Source organism: Solanum tuberosum, unplaced genomic scaffold (genome assembly GCF_000226075.1).
Source record: "Solanum tuberosum cultivar DM 1-3 516 R44 unplaced genomic scaffold, SolTub_3.0 scf00006, whole genome shotgun sequence".
NCBI classification, from domain to species: Eukaryota; Viridiplantae; Streptophyta; class Magnoliopsida; order Solanales; family Solanaceae; genus Solanum; species Solanum tuberosum.
In genome coordinates, this window is record NW_006238932.1 from 3104166 (window position 1) to 3111763 (window position 7598).

Sequence of the window (7598 nt, forward strand, 5' to 3'; positions counted from 1 at the left end):
TTCTTGTTCGAGTTATTCTTCTAGTTCAGTTTACTCTTCTTCTCTTAGATAAGCTGCTCGTGTATTTTAAAATAGATTTAAATTTGTAGTGTGATAAGATCCCAAAAATGAAAGGGATCAATCGTAGGAGAACATAGTGTTCCTAAATAGTAAGAGAATAGTGAACTTTTCTTGAACAGAGGCACTGGCAGCTCAATGAGCTAAAATAATGTTCTAATAGAAGATAGAGCGAGTTGTATTAAACTTGAGAAATCCATCTTGAATAACTAGTGAACTATTGTTCAACTTTTAAGGCTAACAGAGAAGGCGGGAAAAGTGATTGAAGTTGTTAAATCTGATCCACGCGCGTAGTAACGTGCCACTAATTCCTACCAGATTTATATCTAACTAGAATAAATTAAGAATGTCTATTACACCATTGAATAGTTATCTAATATAAAAGACCATATCACTGTATTGTGAGTATCTAAAATTGTAGTGAAGATTTTCAACCCTCATGTTTTTCAATATGTTCTGTAACATGGCATCTTAATCTAATGAGTAAATCATATTTTTACAATCAAATTAACTCGAACTAATGAAAGATATAAAAAGCAATGGAACTGATACAAATTACCTCCCATGGTACTGCACATAGAAAGTAGAAACAGTGATTGTTCCATTTGGATTTTTAACTTGGGAAACTCAAGATTTTTCAATAAGATACATTCTAATATATAGTTGCACCATATATTCCTCCATTCTTGTCTAACTGAATCTCCACAAATTAACCAAAACAACTTTAAATAATAGATTTTAAGTAGCTTTCAGAAGGAAAATGAACAACTATGTCAACTTATTTTCAAGATGGAGTTATATATTAAATCAGTCATATTTGATTAGGCAGAGCTCTCATATTTGCTTCTTGATTGTTGTTGCTGCAGAAGGATTGTTTGCTGAGTCTACAGGCAATCAGGTTTTGTTGGATCCTCAAACCTTCTGAGTATTCTTGTATAATACACTTATTCCCTTTAACATGTTATTTCTTATTCCCTTACATATCAACTTGAGAATTACACATTCATTAAGTGTGATCAATAATCTTTTGTGTCATTTGGCTGAAGGATATATTGCCTGACTATCACTATATGTTATATCTTCAGTTTTCATACTTATGCCCTTGAGTTGTGTAGAAAATGTCTATATGTTTCATTTGAAATAAGATGATTGTGAACTTTTCTATTTACTGGCGCTAAATCTTGAGAATACTATGACTAACACTTGAGGCAGAAGATGTACGTGTGACACTTCTCTCTAAATAATGTGAATGGAATAATCTTGTTGTTTTTCATATATTATTCTGCCGTTTATAATTGTACGTTAGTATTCATTCTGGGGAGACTTATCAAAACAAGAACTTGAATACTAAGGGGTTGTTTGGTATAAGGGATAAGGGATTACATGCATTTGGTTAGGGGTATTAGTTAGTCTCTAAATGATTTATCCCACCATTTATAGTGCTATGATGGGATAAGTTACATTATACAGTGGTGATTTGTAGGCTATTTCGACCGTTTGAAAGATTTTTTTAATCAGTATTATGTGTTCTAACAGTTTAGTTTTTTTTTTCTAGATAGTTTAGTTGATATCTCATAGATGTAGTTTTGAACTTATATTGTCAAACAACTTTTCTTTTAGGTTGAGATTGTTTGATGTTAATGCAACCAGCCATCCTTCTTTTTTTTTTGTACATGAATATGATTTGCTACTGTTCAGTATGTGTTGGCTAATATAAGTTGACTTTAAACTTTAACTTTTGGTTTCTTATCTACCCTCTTTTTCAACTGTGACTTGGAGTTGGTCATCTTGTTTATTGTTCATGCAGATGGCAACTATGCCATGCACTGCTAAGGGACATGGTTGGCTAAGGCCTGCAATTGGAGTCGTCGAGCTCTCCCAGTGCATAATTCAGGTCTTTGATTTAATGTTGTTTAAGCAATACTTCTGTGATCGTGTCAAATGACTTATTTACTACTACTAAAGTGACTGTAAGCATAGTTTTATCATTCAACTACTAAAGTTTAGGTTGATTTAGCAGAAAGGGAGTATTTAGCAAAGTCTTTACATCTATGAGGAGGTACTTTGATTATGTTTTGATTTAAAGGGAGGTAACCTACTATCTCTACCATACACATGGGAACAAATTAGATATTCCTTGTTGACTAGACCTGGAAACTGAGACTGGTTGGCCCAGGAGACTGACCTAAGATGCACAGAAAATGGGGACCAAAACTGTCCCAGGCAGGCTGGGCTGGTCCTGATTGTCGCCCAAAATCAGTGCAGACCGAGTTAGGCTAGCTATTGGAATGGACCAGGACCGGGTGGGCTTGTAATAAAAAGTAACTTACATTTTGATAATATTTGAGGTTTCAATTTGAAGAATTCTTTGAATAATCATCAGCTTCTCTGTAATCTTCTGCCGTTAATTCTAGGTGGCGAATAGGCGGCTGGGGCTGGAATCTGGGCAGGTCAAGTCGTCAAGATGGTAATCTCATTTTCTTTTAATCAAAGACAATATCCAACTTTGTTTTTACCCTATAGTTATTAATTAGCCTTGGAATGAGCATACTGCAAAGCATATCTGTCATGTGCTTGAACAATGGAAAAGCTCATCCTGCAGTTCTCTAAGAAATATAGCAGGGCTGTAGGTTCTATTTAACATTTTCTTTTCCTTTGATTAAGTGACTAGTTTAGCATTTTTGTAAATCAACTAAATTTTTTTGAATTTCTCATAAATAATAATTAGATCATCCTGTTTGACTCTTTTAACCTGTATTCATTTATCAATGCACTTGACTCTTTTAACATGTAGTCACTTCTTTTTCCTTCTTCTCGTCAATTTATTATCTTCTATCAATTTGTTGATGAGTTGTTGTCTGAGCACCTTCTGGCTTTCTCCAGGTGCTGTAAGGAAGGGAGGAGAACAAGAACTTACATACTTAATCATGTCTTCTAGTCAAGGAACGGGAGCGATACACAAGAACTCCATGGTTCTTAAGCTACACTATATGAAAGTTTAGACTCCATTTACCAATCAACTTAAGAAATACATCCAAGAAGTTGGAACAAGTAAGTTTTTTCAAAACTATTGAGATTTTAATTGCATAGATAGCAAAGACTATTCAACTTTTGTCTTTCAGATTCAATTTTGTAGCTTTGTGCCTAATAGAATGGATGGTTTTGGGGGGGGGGGGTCTTGCTTGTTATACGTAATGGTTCTCTTTAGTATTGATGTTTTAGGATATAAAAGTCATTGTGAATGCAATCGATAGTTCTCTAGGATTTAATGCAATCACTGTGAATGCAATTTGTAGACCTTTTAGTCTTGTGATACACTATTGAATGTAATCTGTTTTTGTCTCCCAACCTTCTACATCAAGACATAAAAACATGAAAACTATAGACGATTTAGACTTGTGATACACTACTAAATGGACAGTTGAGGTTCTGGTAGGAAACTCTACAACTATGAGGAAACCATAACAAATTTCAATCATGAACAAATTTGGATCAGATTTGAAATTTAATAAGACGTTTTAGACTTGAAGTTCTGATAGAAAACACTCGAAGTCTTTTTTCAGTACTTTTATAATCTAAGAGCATCCAGTGAGTTAAATACCTTCTAGGAAGATTATCCAACAGCAGACATCTATATGCTGCTAGCCTGCTACTAGTTCCTTTCGGAATTGCCTCTATTGTCTTCTCTTGATACAACACATACTGTCCTCTACATATTTGGGTGGAATTTGAATTACAGATGATCTACTCATTTCTCCTTGGACCTCAACTATCCATATGCACTCTATATAAAGAGATGTTGTTGAGTCTCTATGATATCCATAGCACACATTCTTGATGGGGAATTTCTCCATTTGTACTATCTCTTGTCCTCGAATTTTTGTGTTTTGATATAGATTTGAATTCTTGCTTAATGCATATCAAAGTTTTCCTAATTAATTTTCTTATATTCATGCAGCTTGTTTATGTTTCTAGATAACCCTCGTAGGATTTAAGAGTTTTTTTGGGATGAGAAGTTTAACTAATTTTAGTATACAGTTTACATATTACTCCAAATATATACCAATAGTTACTTATGGTCTTCTCAAAAATTTTATACTTGCAGATTTTGAAGATTGAAGTTACAAGTCAAGATACAAGTTTAGAAGATGGAAAAGATCATTATTATTTTGCTATGGAAGTTATACAAAACATGATATCATGGTCTAGCTTGAGATGTTGATTAGCTAAGCTTTTTTGTTCAGAAAATATTGAAACTAACATCATGGGATGTTAACCAATTTTTATATTTAGATCAGCCTTTTGTTTGGAGATTTTTTGTAGCAATCTTATGTTTATTGGTAAAATATTTATTTTTTTTATACGAAGCTTAAGAAACATTGGTGATCAATAAGAGACCAAAAATATTGCTCGTCCCTAAAGGTTAATCTAAGATGAGATAGCTACTAGTCGCAAAAAAGTGATCCCCGACGAGATAGTTTCTCGTCGCTAAAGGGATTTAACAACCAGAAACTACATATTTTTTAAAGAAGAAAATCAACTATTTGGGACGAGATACATGGTCTCTAAAAGGAGTTTTGCGACCAGCTTTTGCTTCCGTCTCTAAAAACATTTAAGGACCAGCTCAAGGAGCCCGTCGCAATTGACCTTTAGCGAAGAGACCTATTAGGACGGGTCGCGACCAGCCTTTTCCCGTCGCAATAGATTATTTGGGACCAGATTTCGACTTTCTAGGACCATATTTCCCTTCCTTAGAGGGTGTTTTTCTTGTAGTGGTCGCCAAAAATATGTTGCGAAAGACCATTCGGCGCAGTAAGTCAGGATCGCCGATCAGCTCGGTGATCTGCCCTTTGGTCAGTTCCATCACCTTTCCGCTTTGGCCTTCAGCATCCTCAAGTTCAGTAACTTTGGGCGGTCCAACACTGCTTCGCGGAACCACTCAGCGACATGCTGACTGCTCCTTTCTATCGCCGACTTGATTTTATCCTTCAGAGCTTGGTACATTGGAAATTTAGGCAAGATAATAGCCATTCGGTGACTCGCCCAATGGATTAGGCGATCAACTAGCCTTCTTTTCTTCGTTCTTTCAGCTGCCTTGTTCCTTTTTTCCCCATTAGTGTCCATGCTTTGTTCCTCAATCAAATACTTGGAATCAAGGATTTAACATCAGTTATTTGCACAAAAATAAGCATTTGAGGACACTAAATCTATCCAAATAAAGCCCTAAATGAGTCCAAATCGTGGACTCATCAGTGCTCTTGTCTATAATTTTGGATTGAGGTCCCCAATGTACTTCAAAGTTTTGGAAGTCTTTCCAAAAGGGACTAGGTACCAAGGTGAATCTTAGCACTACTTTTCACCCTGAAACAGATGGTCAAGTGGAACGGACCATTCAGAATTTAGAGGACATGTTGAGGGCATGTGTGATAGATTTTAAGGGAAATTGGGACGACTATATGTCGTTAGTTGAGTTTAATTATAATAAAAATTATCATTCGAGTATCGACAAGTATCCCTTTGAGGCTCTCTATGGTAGGAGATGTAGGTATCCTATAGGATGGTTTGAAGTAGGGAAAGTTTCTCTCCTAAGGCCTGGAATTGGTATACGAGGCCATTGAGAAGATTCGGGTTATTAGAGATAGGTTAAGGACGGCCCAAAGTCGGCAAAAGTCCTATGTCAATGTTAGCAGGAGAGATCTAGAATTTTATGTCCATGATTGAGTTTATTTGAAAATCTTGCCCATGAAAGGTGTTAAGAGGTTTGGAAATAAGGGGAAACTTAGTACTCTGTTTGTGGGTCCTTATGAGATTTTGAGGCGTGTAGGCAAGGTTGCATATGAGTTAGACTTACCAAATGAGTTGGCATTAGTGCATCTGATGTTCCATGTCTCAATGTTGAAAAAAATGTATTGGAGATACATCAACCATAGTTCCCTTAGAGGGTTTAGAGATTAAGGAGAATCTTGCTTATGAAGAGGTACCGATTGAGATTCTAGACCGGCAAGTCAAGAGGTTGAGAAACAAGGAAGTTGCCTCCATGAAGGTATTATGGAGGAATCACTTAGTTGAGGGTGCTACTTGGGAGGCCGAGGTCGATATGAAGTCTCAATATCCTCACCTTTTTCCTTCTACTCCTATTCAAGCTTGAGGTAAGTAGTTCCTCTAGAGTTTTATTGTTTTGGAGGTCATGTGTGATTATGTGTTTCCATGATTTCCTTATGTTATGCATGTTCTTGAGAAATTCATGTTTAGTAAGAAAATGAGTTTTCATGATTTATGTTCCTCGTGTTTTTGTGTATTGAGTATGAGTTGCCTATTTGACTCCATGAGATTAATTGATGAACATGCTTTAGTATGCTTTTGAGAGTAAATTGCATCTTAGCTCCATGATGTTATGTTGAGCATGCTTTAGTTGGAGAAGGTAGTTCCTCCTATGAATATGAGAAATGTTGAGTTTTCATGCATAATGGGTTGTTAGATCTAGTTCCTACTTCTTTGTGATGCATTGTTTATGTTTGAGTTGGAGTTGATGTTTCCTCATTTGAATTGTGCATTATTTTGATGTTTCATGCATGATGGGCTGCTAGTCTTGAGTGTTTACTTCCGTAAGGTGTCTAGATCATCATTCGAGGACAAATGTTCCCAAGGGGGAGATATTGTAACACCTCGGAAACTAGTAGGCTAAACTAGAGCTTAACATGAGGGTTAGTGTCGTAAACGTAACTCCCCGTATTTAAAAGTAAAGGGATTTAGTATTAGAACGTTAAGGTATGACCCCCAAGGACCAACCATGGGTCCTGAGAAAGGCCCTAGAAAATTGCCTGGGCAGTGGACCACGGAGGGGACCCATGCCTTGTGGGTTAGTCCACACCCGTGGGTGAGGAGGTCGTAGGTGGGAGCCTACAAATGAGGCTCTATGAACCTCGACCCATGTTTCACCAGCACGGGCCGTGGGTCCAACCACAGTCCGTAGGTGAGGGTCTCGTGGATGGGCCAAAATTCTCTGACCACGAACCACGCCCAACCAGGACGGGCCGTGGTTCCATACACGGTCCGTAGGTCAATGGTCCATGGTTCAGGCCTAGAACTGCTTTTTGGCCGTTAAGCTTAGGGGCATTTTGGGGTTTTCCGGTTTTATTAATTAATAACTAAGTGAGGTTGTTTTAGGCTAAATTAGATCACCTATATAAGGATTTTTATTCACTAAAATAAGTCTTTTAACTCATTCTTCCAAATCCCAAAAGAAAGACCCAAATCCCCTCCAAAAAAATTCTCTCTCTAGAACTTCAAGGAAGAAGAAGAAGAAGGAAGTTGGAGCTAGGGTTGAAGGAGCAAGGTTTTCTTCTCAAATTCATTGGAATTCATTGCTAAGGTATGGTAGTCCTTCATCCATGGATAGCTTTCATCTAGTGGTGGCAAATGGGCTGGTTGGGTCAAATTTGGGCGGGTTGAAAATGGGTCAACATAAAATGGGTAATAATTCAACCCGTCCATATTTGATATGGGTAAAAATGGATTGGGTAACAAATGGGTTGGGTGAA

The 7598-nt window shown here is 36.9% G+C and overlaps 1 long non-coding RNA gene across 1 annotated transcript; it reads left to right on the forward strand.

The window, feature by feature from the left end:
* The first annotated feature begins 3060 nt into the window (after positions 1 to 3060).
* On the forward strand, positions 3061 to 4370 carry LOC107060611 (uncharacterized). The gene is made up of 2 exons (XR_001473437.1): positions 3061 to 3108; positions 4163 to 4370. It is a non-coding gene; the product is annotated as an uncharacterized lncRNA (long non-coding RNA).
* Positions 4371 to 7598: the final 3228 nt, after the last annotated feature.